The following is a 10,550-nucleotide window of genomic DNA, read 5'->3' as shown; positions in this document are numbered from 1 at the left end:
ACCAGTAAGCCAGAAAAATATTCAGCCATTTGATACTTTATCTTTCAAACCCTCAACTCATCTAATATGGAACTGAAGAATGCCGATATTTTGTAACTGTAGAATATTTTCCCACATTTTGCACACTTGTGCACATAAAAAAAAAGAAAAAGGATACAAACCTTAAGATTTTGAAGGGTAAGCACTGCCACTCGACTCGAACACAATTCCAAGAAGACAACCTGCAGCAAACAATTTCTCCCATAGTATGTGTGAGAAGAGTGTAAAGAATTTTAAAAAAGACAGTAGAGCTTAGTATATTATTTGTCATAAATCTCTTAGTTTTTGTACCGAGTTCGGGCTGGGCTTGGAAAAGATTAGGCCGAGGAAGGCCTAGTTGGTGAGTGAAGGAAGCAAATAAAAAAGTAGTAATAGGTTTGAGTTGATTGATGCAGGAGAGGATGAATGGTATAGGGTTTTCCCCGGCGGGTTACAGTCCCGTAATCCCTTCTTCATCCTGTTTTCCTAAAAAATTGAGACTCCAGCCACAAACATTCTTAAAAGGAGTCAGCAAGATAGATCAATTCATAGCTTTTCAATTTTTCTTTTGTCTTCCATATAAGATTTATCCTTTTTTCTTTTATATTTTTACATCATTGGTACAAGCATACTTAAAGAGTCAGCATGATAGATTGATTCATAGCATTTCATTTTTTTGTTTCTCTCTAGCATATAAGATTTGGCCTTTGTTTTCACCAATGGTTCTTCCTCACTTCAAACATTCTAGATTCAAAGATGACCAACATTGCAGTCACCGTATAGCTGAAGTGCTAGATCCAGATGGTAAAATTTCACCAGCTCAAATTTCCAATATGTTAAAAAGGTTAGGACTAGCAGTTGCACCTAGGAGAAAGATGTGTGATGCTGATGCTGAAGGACCTTTGGCAAGAAAGCCAAAAGATCTGTTCATCCAATAGTGTAAATAGATAAGCTCTATGTACATAAGCTGTTAAATCATTCGCTAATGGCAAACATTATTCTAACATATAGAACCATCATGAACCTTAAAACATAACCTTTAGATGGAAAAAACAACCATCAAGTTGAATCCATCGATCTCAAAATATTTCTGAAGTCTTAATCATGTTGTTCAAAAACACAATCCAACTATCACAAGTTCTGATAGAAATCAGCCGAGAAATTGTATAACTCATACCAATAGAATATCTGAAACACAATATCCTTCTTCATGGTAAAATTATTCAGCACATTGAAAATAGATAAAAGCTATAAAACTCCAAATTCGATAGAAAATATAAACAAGTGATAGTAGCATAATTATCCATATTAATATTAAGTTATCCTTTCTACATTAATATCTTTTGGAGTAATAGAGATTCATATTTTTTAAAAAGTTCGTTCTTCCTGTAAAAGAAATAATTAAATAAAAAGTTCACTAATTAAATTATTCACTTACAACTATGGAGAACCAATTTCACTACTTTTTGTAGGAGAAGCAACTGCGATGCCTACAAGTGACTCTAAACAGTAAAAAGAAGAAATGATTGAATTAAATAAAATCCCCAAATTATAAAGGTTAGAATCTGTAAGGAACCAGTGAGAAAAACAAAGAAATTCACTCTTCTCATTATCATTTACTAACACCCACTACTAAAAATCTCTTTCTTTTTGCACCCAAAACACTTACCGACCAATCATTTTGGAGGTAGAAAAGCTTGAGAGATTATGGGATTTGAATAAAGGAAGCATGAATCAAAGAATAAGAACTTACCTTAAACTTGATTACCAATAGTTGCCACGAGGAAGTTGAAGAAAAATAAGGAACAAGAAGAAAGTACAAAAAACAAGGAAGGGGGAATTTGCAACAGAGGGAGGAGAGAATGAGAGGGGGTGGCTGGGTTTCCTTAAAAAAAAAACTTAGTATTTTTTCTCTCTAATTTTTTAACATTTTGTTTAAATATAATTACAAAACCACCCCACTCTTTCTCTCTTTCTGTACAGTCAGAGAGAGAAAGTAAAAAAATCTCTAGCCTTAATTTTTTTGTACATTAGAAATTTAATAATAAAATATAAGCTCAAAAATATCAGAACCATTAGATGTTGAATGCAGGACCCTACACAGTCATATAGCCACTGATAAAAAAAAAACCAGTCATATAGCCACCTGCAGGGAATCCTGTTTTGGTTAGATACAGAATAATGTTTTTTTTTTACATAAATATAATTTCTAGTTACAAATGTCAAATGTTTTAGCAAGTATAAAAATGCAAAAGAATAGTGTCAGTTGAAGCCGAGTAACCTCATTTTCAAGGGTGTTTCTTACTTTCTTTGCCCTTACAAATGATACAGAAGTCTATGTTGTGTTTATTGTTTGTATTTGATGAATTCTTTTGCCAGATGCACAGGTAGGTGAGTCACTATGAAGCACATATCATGATAACCATTAGTAGATTAATTAGCTAGTTAATAAAAAGGTTTTTGCCAACATATATTTGCATCAAGGAGTCATAATACTGATAGTATAATACCTGAAATCCCCTTTCTCTCACACACATGAAACATCACCATTGCTTCTTTGTTAGAAAACGGTAAACTTTGGGAAAACTTTTTGACCTATGTTGTAAATTACATAAATTCTAGCCCTTCATGCCTGCATTTCTAAATTAATTTTGCATAGATTCATGATGCAAGTTGTCATACCCTAATTTCGTCCGGGGACCTTTGGTTGATGACATGCGACCTTTGTTTAGGTCCTTGTAAGGTGCTTGGCACCCATCATTAGGCAATTTGTGAAATTCCAGGACGTGCCGAAAAACAAAAGAAAATATTGGTGCACAATCCGTAAGGTTCCGTGACACACCGGAAATCAAATAGAAGCATCGTTGCACAATTAGTGAGGTTCCGTAACATTCCGTAGGTCAAAAAGGGGATGATTATGTAATCCGCAAGGTTTCGTAACATTACGGAAAGAAAACAAGTATCGTTACGAAATTCGTAAGTTTCCGTAACTTTACGAAAAAAGAATCACCAAAAAAAGCAGAGGGGGTGTACTTAGTAAAAATGGGGGTGCAAATAGCAACCAGGCCCACTTGGCCCTCCAGAAGATTCCTCCAGAAGGCTGTTGCTTCTGGAGGAAGCAACCCTGCTCGCCTGGGCGAGCTGGGCGGCAAGCTTCTCCCCCATTTTGCCATAAATAGGGGAGGAAGTGAGAAGGAAAAGGGTTCAACCCCTTAGACACTTCTCTCTCTTTCGAATTTGCTTGGAAAAATTGTTTCCGTGAAGAAAATCTAAGCCGAGGCGCTTCCGAAACGTTTCCGTAAGGAATTTCGCGAAGGTTTCGACCGTTCTTCGACGTTCTTCATCCGTTCTTCATCGTTCTTCGATCTTCAACGGGTAAGTACCTCGAACCAAGCTTTTCGATTCATTCTATGTACCCATGGTGGTCCACATTGTGTTTCGTGTATTTTTATTCTCGTTTTATTTACTTTTTATACCCCCTTTTGACGTGCTTAAGCCATTTTATTTAAGTCATTTCTCGCTTGAACTAAAAATAAAATAAATTTCCACCGATCGTTTGAATTGTATTATCCGTTAACTTCGGTTAAAATGAATTTCGACCGTTCGGTCGTGCCGTAACCACGTTGGAAATAAAAAAAAGAGGTAAAATAATAATATAATAATAAAAAAATATCTTTTAGTAAAATAAAGCGGAAAATCAATCGGACGTTTTTCTCTTTGGGATTTCTCATTCTTAATCGAATTGACTAATAACTAAGGTGAAACTAAGGCTAAAATCAACTCGCCTAGTCAAGCTCGTCCATAAAAATAGGTTTTTGAAGTTTATCATTTCAATTTCTCACTAAGTAAAAATGAATCATTTTTCAAGGTCCAACGCCTTAAAATGACCACCTTTTAAGTAAAAAAGAATCACTTGATGAAGAAAGAACTATGTAGGTCTGATTTCCTCATCGCAATTGAGGAATACGTAGGAGCAAAGGGAAACACCCTTGTCGACCACAAAAAGAGAAAAAATATAAAAAGGGTATAAAGGATATAAAGACATAAAAGGGGAACATAAAAAATCAAGGTCATGTTTGCACATTCGATTAAAGGCTGCCGTCCCTTGGGACGGACGTGTGGGGTGCTAATACCTTCCCCGTGCGTAAATACAACTCCCGAACCTTTCACTTAAAAGTTCGTAGATCGCGTCTTTTCCGGTTTTTCCGACGTTTTCCTCAAATAAACGTTGGTTGCGACTCCGCGCGTATTCCTTTCGTGGAACACGCATCCCGCGAGTCACGCGTCGCCCTCCCGCCGAAGGGTAGGTTGCGACAGTTGGCGACTCCACTGGGGACTGTTTTTTAGAGAGTTAGGCCATTTGATCTTGTGCAATGCTTTACCGTGACTTACTCCTTTGTTGGTTTCCCTTCATTATGTTCTTGTGTATATAAACTCTTTGTTGCTTTTAGTGCATTTTAAAATATATGCATGAGGTAGATATTTATTCATTTGATGCACACAAACACCAACACTATTTGCACACACTGTGAGTGAAAAAGGGCCCTATACCCGGGTTCATGGGAACATAAGGAGTGGAGGTGAATCTGTGATCATGCTAGGTCTCCAACTTGCTTGATTACAGTGAACCCTCATCTAGAGCTTTTCCCTTTGAAAACTTATTGTTGCTAGTAGTCCCTACTGCTGCAATATGTTCTTCGAAGAGAATGATACCTCTAGAAACTATCAAAAGAGATATGACTACCTTGGGGGTTATCACTAAATGCCTAGTTAGTTCTCTCCCTTATAGGTCCCTTAAATAGGGGCACGGAGCAAACACGCTGCGTGCCATTTTTCACACTGCCATGCATAAATATCATATACCCTTTTGCTTATGTTCAGTGGATATTGTCATGCTATTGCGCCTTTTGCATAGGCATAGCGGGTGCTGTCTTGATCCCCTCTATAGACAAATCAATGGAGGGTCCGGGTCACCATTTTAAATACATACGTTGGGGCACTTTGCTACCCCTAGACGTTGTGTCTAAAAAGGAGACAATGTCCCGGGCACCCGCATTCTTAAAATACAGCTGTGTCCTATGCATTCCTTCATGCATTCATCCATCCCACCCATGAGATATCGGAGTTTTGATTTGCACCAGCTTTTTGTCTCACTTTAGTAAGCATGGGGACAAATCAAACCGGCAAGAGGTTTTACCAAGTCAAGGTTAAAGGCCTAGATACCACCAGCATCAAGGAATTAGGGCGGTTGATGGAACCTCTCCAAATGCAAGCTTTCCGCAAGATTTACGGAAAGATCTTAGAGTTGTCCATAGCAGAGATATCCATAGAAGCCATTGCATCACTCACCCAATACTACGACCAGCCTTTGAGATGCTTCACGTTCGGAGACTTCCAATTAGTACCAACCATTTGAGGAAATTCTAGGATGTCCTCTCGGGGGAAGAAAACCATATCTTTCCTCCGGGTGTCTCCCCTCTTTGAGCAGAATTGCAACTGTGGTCAAGGATTCAGCAAGAGGTTTGGACCGCATAAAACAGACTCGGAACGGCATAGCGGGCCTACCACGGAGGTACCTAGAAGACAAGGCGAGGGGTATGGCCAATCGAGGAGATTGGGTCCCGTTTATGGATGTGTTAGCTTTGCTAATTTTTGGGGTTGTCCTCTTTCCAAATGTAGATGGTTTGGTGGACCTAGCAGCAATCGACGCTTTCCTTGCATACCACCATAGCAAGGAAAGTCCGGTGGTAGCTGTCTTGGTAGATTTATTTGACACATTTGACCGAAGGTGCGAAAAAAGTAGCGCACGGATCATCTGTTGCTTGCCCGCCCTCTGTGTTTGGTTGGTTTCACACCTGTTCCAGCAAGACACGAGACATCCATGTCCGCTCCAGAGCCATCGCTCATGTACTGAAAAGAGAGGAATAGATTGGGACCAGCTCTTGGCTGGGATAGGAGGTAGAACAATCAATTGGTTTCCCCGATGGAAGGAAGGAAAGGAGGGAGTCCTTTTCTCATGTGGAGGGTACCCAAGCATTCCGCTGATAGGAACGAGGGGTTGTATTAACTACAATCCCGCGCTCGCTATAAGACAACTAGGGTACCCCATGAGGGGAGCACCGATGGAAGAAAGCATGTCTCCTTTCCTTGTGAGGGATTTCGGCGCACAAAATTTCAAGGCTATACAAAGAATCCATAAGGCATGGGAAACCCCGTTAAGGAAAGATCAAGAACTTAGGGGCATTCGTAATGGCATCATTGGTGGGTACCATGAATGGCTGAAAGTTCATATACGAGGTTTAGATTGGCTCGCCAAGTTAAAAGTCGTCAGCGAAGAGAGTTTTGAAGCACCGGAAGAGGACGAAGAAGTCCAAGCTCTCAAAAGCGAGTTAGGAAAGGCGAAACTTGCCAAAGAGAAGTTCAGGTTGGCCGCTACACACATCCGGAAGGAGTGTGCCGGATTACGGGAAGAGAATGCAACTACCACACGAGCCCTTGAACAAGAGACCAAGAGGGCTCGCAAGGAAGAGTATGGCCGGAACAAATTTCGCGGAGCTCTGTGGGGTAGCAACAATGAACTCAAGCTGCGAAGGGAAGAGAGGGACCAATCGCGAGCACATAGCATGGTTTTGAAAGAGGAGTTAGTTGCCTGTTCAAGGTCCAAAAGAAGCTTGTCTCAGCGTTTATGCGAGACGGAGACCAACATGCTAGCTATCATCGCCAAGTACCAAGAAGAGTTAGGTCTAGCCACGGCCCACGAGCATAGGATCGCGGACGAGTATGCCCAAGTATACGCGGAAAAAGAAGCTAGAGGAAGGGTGATCGACTCTTTACACCAAGAGGCAACCATGTGGATGGATCGGTTTGCTCTTACCTTGAACGGGAGTCAGGAACTTCCCCGATTGTTAGCCAAGGCCAAGGCGATGGCAGACACCTACTCCGCCCCCGAAGAAATTCATGGGCTTCTCGGCTATTGTCAGCATATGATAGACTTAATGGCCCACATAATTAGAAATCGCTAGGAAACTTGTATGGTCTCTCAGACCTTGACTAGATACAGCTTTTTTGAAATAAAATGAGTTGGTCCCATGTTTCTACTCCAAAAAGCTTGTGTGAATCAAATCACTCCTACATTTTATCTCTAGCATGCATTCTTTCTTTCTTTACCCACTCCTCACGTTTGGTTTTTTAGGGAAAAACACTATAACTAAACGCGCCACAAGGCATCCCTATCGCACCAGATCCAAATCTAGAACGATGGGTGATCAAGAGGAGACACAGGAATAGATGAAAGCCGACATGTCGGCTCTGAAAGAACAGATGGCCTCCATGATGGAGGCCATGTTAGGAATGAGGCAGCTCATGGAGAAAAACGCGGCCACCGCTGCCGCTGTCAGTTCGGCTGTCGAAGCAGACCCAACTCTCTTGGCAACTGCGCACCATCCTCCCTCAAACATAGTAGGACGGGGAAGGGACACACTGGGGCACGATGGCAACCCTCACCTGGGATACAACCGAGCGGCTTACCCTTATGGATTGCCGCCCAACTACTCACCACCCGTCTTGCAAGACGATGCGGGCCATATTGCTTCTCCCGTCCTTGAAAGAAAGCCTCCTCAACAGCCAGACGAGGTCCACAAAGACCCTCAAGACTATGCTCGAAGGGATGTCGAGTTCTACCCCCCGATCCCCGAATGGCCGGCACCCAGCACATTGTCTCAACCCAACATCGCGACACAACCAATAGTTTTGTCCACGGAAGGACCGCCCCCGACAACTGAAGAAAGGAGGAAGCTCGATCTCCTCGAGGAAAGATTGAGAGCCGTGGAAGGATTTGGGGACTATCCGTTCGCAGACATGACGGATCTTTGCTTGGTACCCGATGTTGTTATTCCCCCGAAGTTCAAGTGCCGGACTTCGACAAGTATCAAGGGACGACTTGTCCCAAAAACAATCTCAAGATGTACTGTCGCAAGATGGGCGCACACTCTAGGGATGAAAAGCTATTAATACACTTTTTTCAAGATAGCTTGGCCGGAGCCGCGGTAGTCTGGTACACTAATTTGGAAGCTTCCCGTATTCGTACTTGGAAGGATCTGATTACTGCCTTCCTAAGGCAATATCAGTACAATTCCGATATGGCTCCCGATCGCACTCAGCTGCAGAATATGTTCAAGAAAGAGGGCGAAACCTTTAAAGAATACGCACAGTGGTGGAAAGACCTAGCGGCACAAGTAGCTCCTCCCATGGTTGAGAGAGAGATGATCACCATGATGGTAGACACTCTACCAGTATTCTACTATGAGAAGCTAGTAGGTTACATGCCGTCCAGTTTCACGGACCAAGTGTTCGCCGGGGAAAGAATCGAGGTAGGGTTGAAAAGAGGAAAGTTCGATTACGTTTCCTCCACAAGTGCGAATGCCAAAAGAATTGGGACTACGGGGGCAAAAAGGAAGGAAGGAGATGCCCATGCCGTCTCTTCAACGCCCGCATAGGTCAAGCCCCCGCAGACACCTCATGGTACCCATTAGTACGCGCAACATCACCCGAGCTTCTCGGCTCATATCGGGAACGCCTCTAGTTCAGCACCTGTGCAGCCTAAGGCACCCACCCAGAGGGAAGCTCCCCAAGTTCCAACTCCGAGCACAACTCGCCCGGCCGGTAATTCCAACGCAACAAGGAACTTCCCTCCGAGGCCATTTCAAGAATTCACCCCACTCCCAATGACGTACGAAGACCTCTTGCCATCCCTCATCGCCAATCATTTGGCCATGGTAACTCCCGGAAAGGTCCTCCAACCCCCTTTCCCAAAGTGGTATGACCCTAACGCAACTTGCAAGTACCATGGGGGTGTCCCGGGGCATTCCGTTGAAAAATGCTTGGCCCTTAAATACAAGGTCCAACATTTAATGGATGCTGGATGCTGACCTTCCAAGAGGATCGGCCCAATGTGAGAACCAACCCGCTCGCCAATCATGGAGGGGGAGCGATTAACGCCGTTGAGTCCGATAGGCCGCGCAGGTCTAAACCTTTAAAGGATGTGGCAACCCCTAGGAGGTTTATCTTTGAGGCCCTACAAGAGGGAGGTGTGATTCCCCATAGTGGGCGTAAGGAGGATTCCTGTTTGCTGCATTCCGGCGAGCTGCATGACATGGAAACGTGTTTGAGAGTAGAGGAATTGTTACAACAAATGATAGATCAAGGTCGACTGGAAGTTGGCAGTGAAGGAAGAGAAGAGCAGCATATATGCATGCAGTCCACGGATGGGAGCGGTGTCGCGAGGCCCAAACCCTTGGTGATATACTTCACTAAGGGCACAGCTTCGCAAAAGCCCGGACACCCCTTAGCAGCTAAACCTGTTCCTTTCCCGTACCAAAATAGCCACGCAGTCCCATGGAGACATGCACCTCCGAGTGGGGAGGAAGAAGAAGCCACCGACGTCAGCTCATTGTCGGCTAACGTGACAAATATCACGGGGCTGAGTGGTGTGACCCGTAGCGGTCGTGTGTTCGCGCCTCCGGACCTACCAGTCCAATCCGCGAACGTCAAGGGAAAAGGAAAAGTGGTGGAGGAACAAGATGGCGAAGCACCCCACGTTTCGAATAAAGATATTCCGGCAAAAGGTCTTCCGGAGAAAAAGGATGGTAAAAAGGAGGTGTCGCTAGAGGAAGCCAGCGAGTTCCTCCGTATAATTCAGCAGAGCGAATTCAAGGTTATCGAACAGCTCAACAAAACCCCGGCCAGGGTCTCGCTGTTGGAGTTACTCATGAGCTCTGAGCCTCATCGGGCTCTGCTAGTGAAGGTTTTGAACGAGGCCCACGTGGCCCAAGATATCTCGGTAGAAGGTTTCGGAGGGCTGGTCAATAATATCACTGCCAATAACTATCTTGCCTTCGCCGAAGAAGAAATCCCCGCCGAGGGGAGAGGGCATAATAAAGCTTTGCACGTATCAGTCAAGTGTATGGACCATGTCGTAGCCAAAGTGCTCATCGATAATGGTTCCAGTTTAAACGTGATGCCTAAGAGCACTTTGGAGAAATTACCATTCGATGCTTCCCACTTAAAGCCGAGTTCAATGGTGGTTCGTGCCTTCGACGACACCCGCCGAGAGGTTAGGGGAGAGATCGATCTCCCAGTACAGATAGGCCCTCACACCTGTCAAGTCACCTTCCAAATAATGGATATTAACCCCCCCTACAGCTATCTGTTGGGGCGCCCGTGGATCCACTCAGTGGGGGTTGTTCCCTCTACACTCCACCAAAAGTTGAAATTCGTAGTGGAAGGGCATCTGGTCATCATATCAGGCGAAGAAGACATCTTGGTGAGCTGCCCATCCTCTATGCCTTATGTGGAAGCCGCAGAGGAGTCATTAGAAACCGCTTTCCAGTCTTTTGAGGTGGTAAGCATTTCCTCCGTGGACTCCTTCTCTGGGCAAGCTTGCCTGTCCGATGCAGCAGTAATGATGGCCCGTGTTATGTTGGGGAACGGTTACGAACCCGAAATGGGTTTAGGCAAAGACAACGACGACATAA

At 43.8% G+C, this 10,550-nt stretch overlaps 1 long non-coding RNA gene across 1 annotated transcript in view; it reads right to left on the bottom strand.

Annotated features, from left to right (window-relative positions):
• Positions 1–721: 721 nt before the first annotated feature.
• The window catches only part of LOC113001688 (uncharacterized), a 50,662-nt gene continuing 40,833 nt past the window's right edge, over positions 722–10,550 (bottom strand). The window contains exon 2 of the long non-coding RNA XR_003267148.2: positions 722–918. This is a non-coding gene — a long non-coding RNA (uncharacterized lncRNA). The remainder of the gene's footprint in view (positions 919–10,550) is intronic.

The sequence above is a fragment of the Glycine max genome, chromosome 5, assembly GCF_000004515.6.
Source record: "Glycine max cultivar Williams 82 chromosome 5, Glycine_max_v4.0, whole genome shotgun sequence".
In the NCBI taxonomy this organism is placed as follows: Eukaryota; Viridiplantae; Streptophyta; class Magnoliopsida; order Fabales; family Fabaceae; genus Glycine; species Glycine max.
Note: the sequence above shows the minus strand (reverse complement) of the source record. Positions and strands in the feature narration are given on the sequence as shown.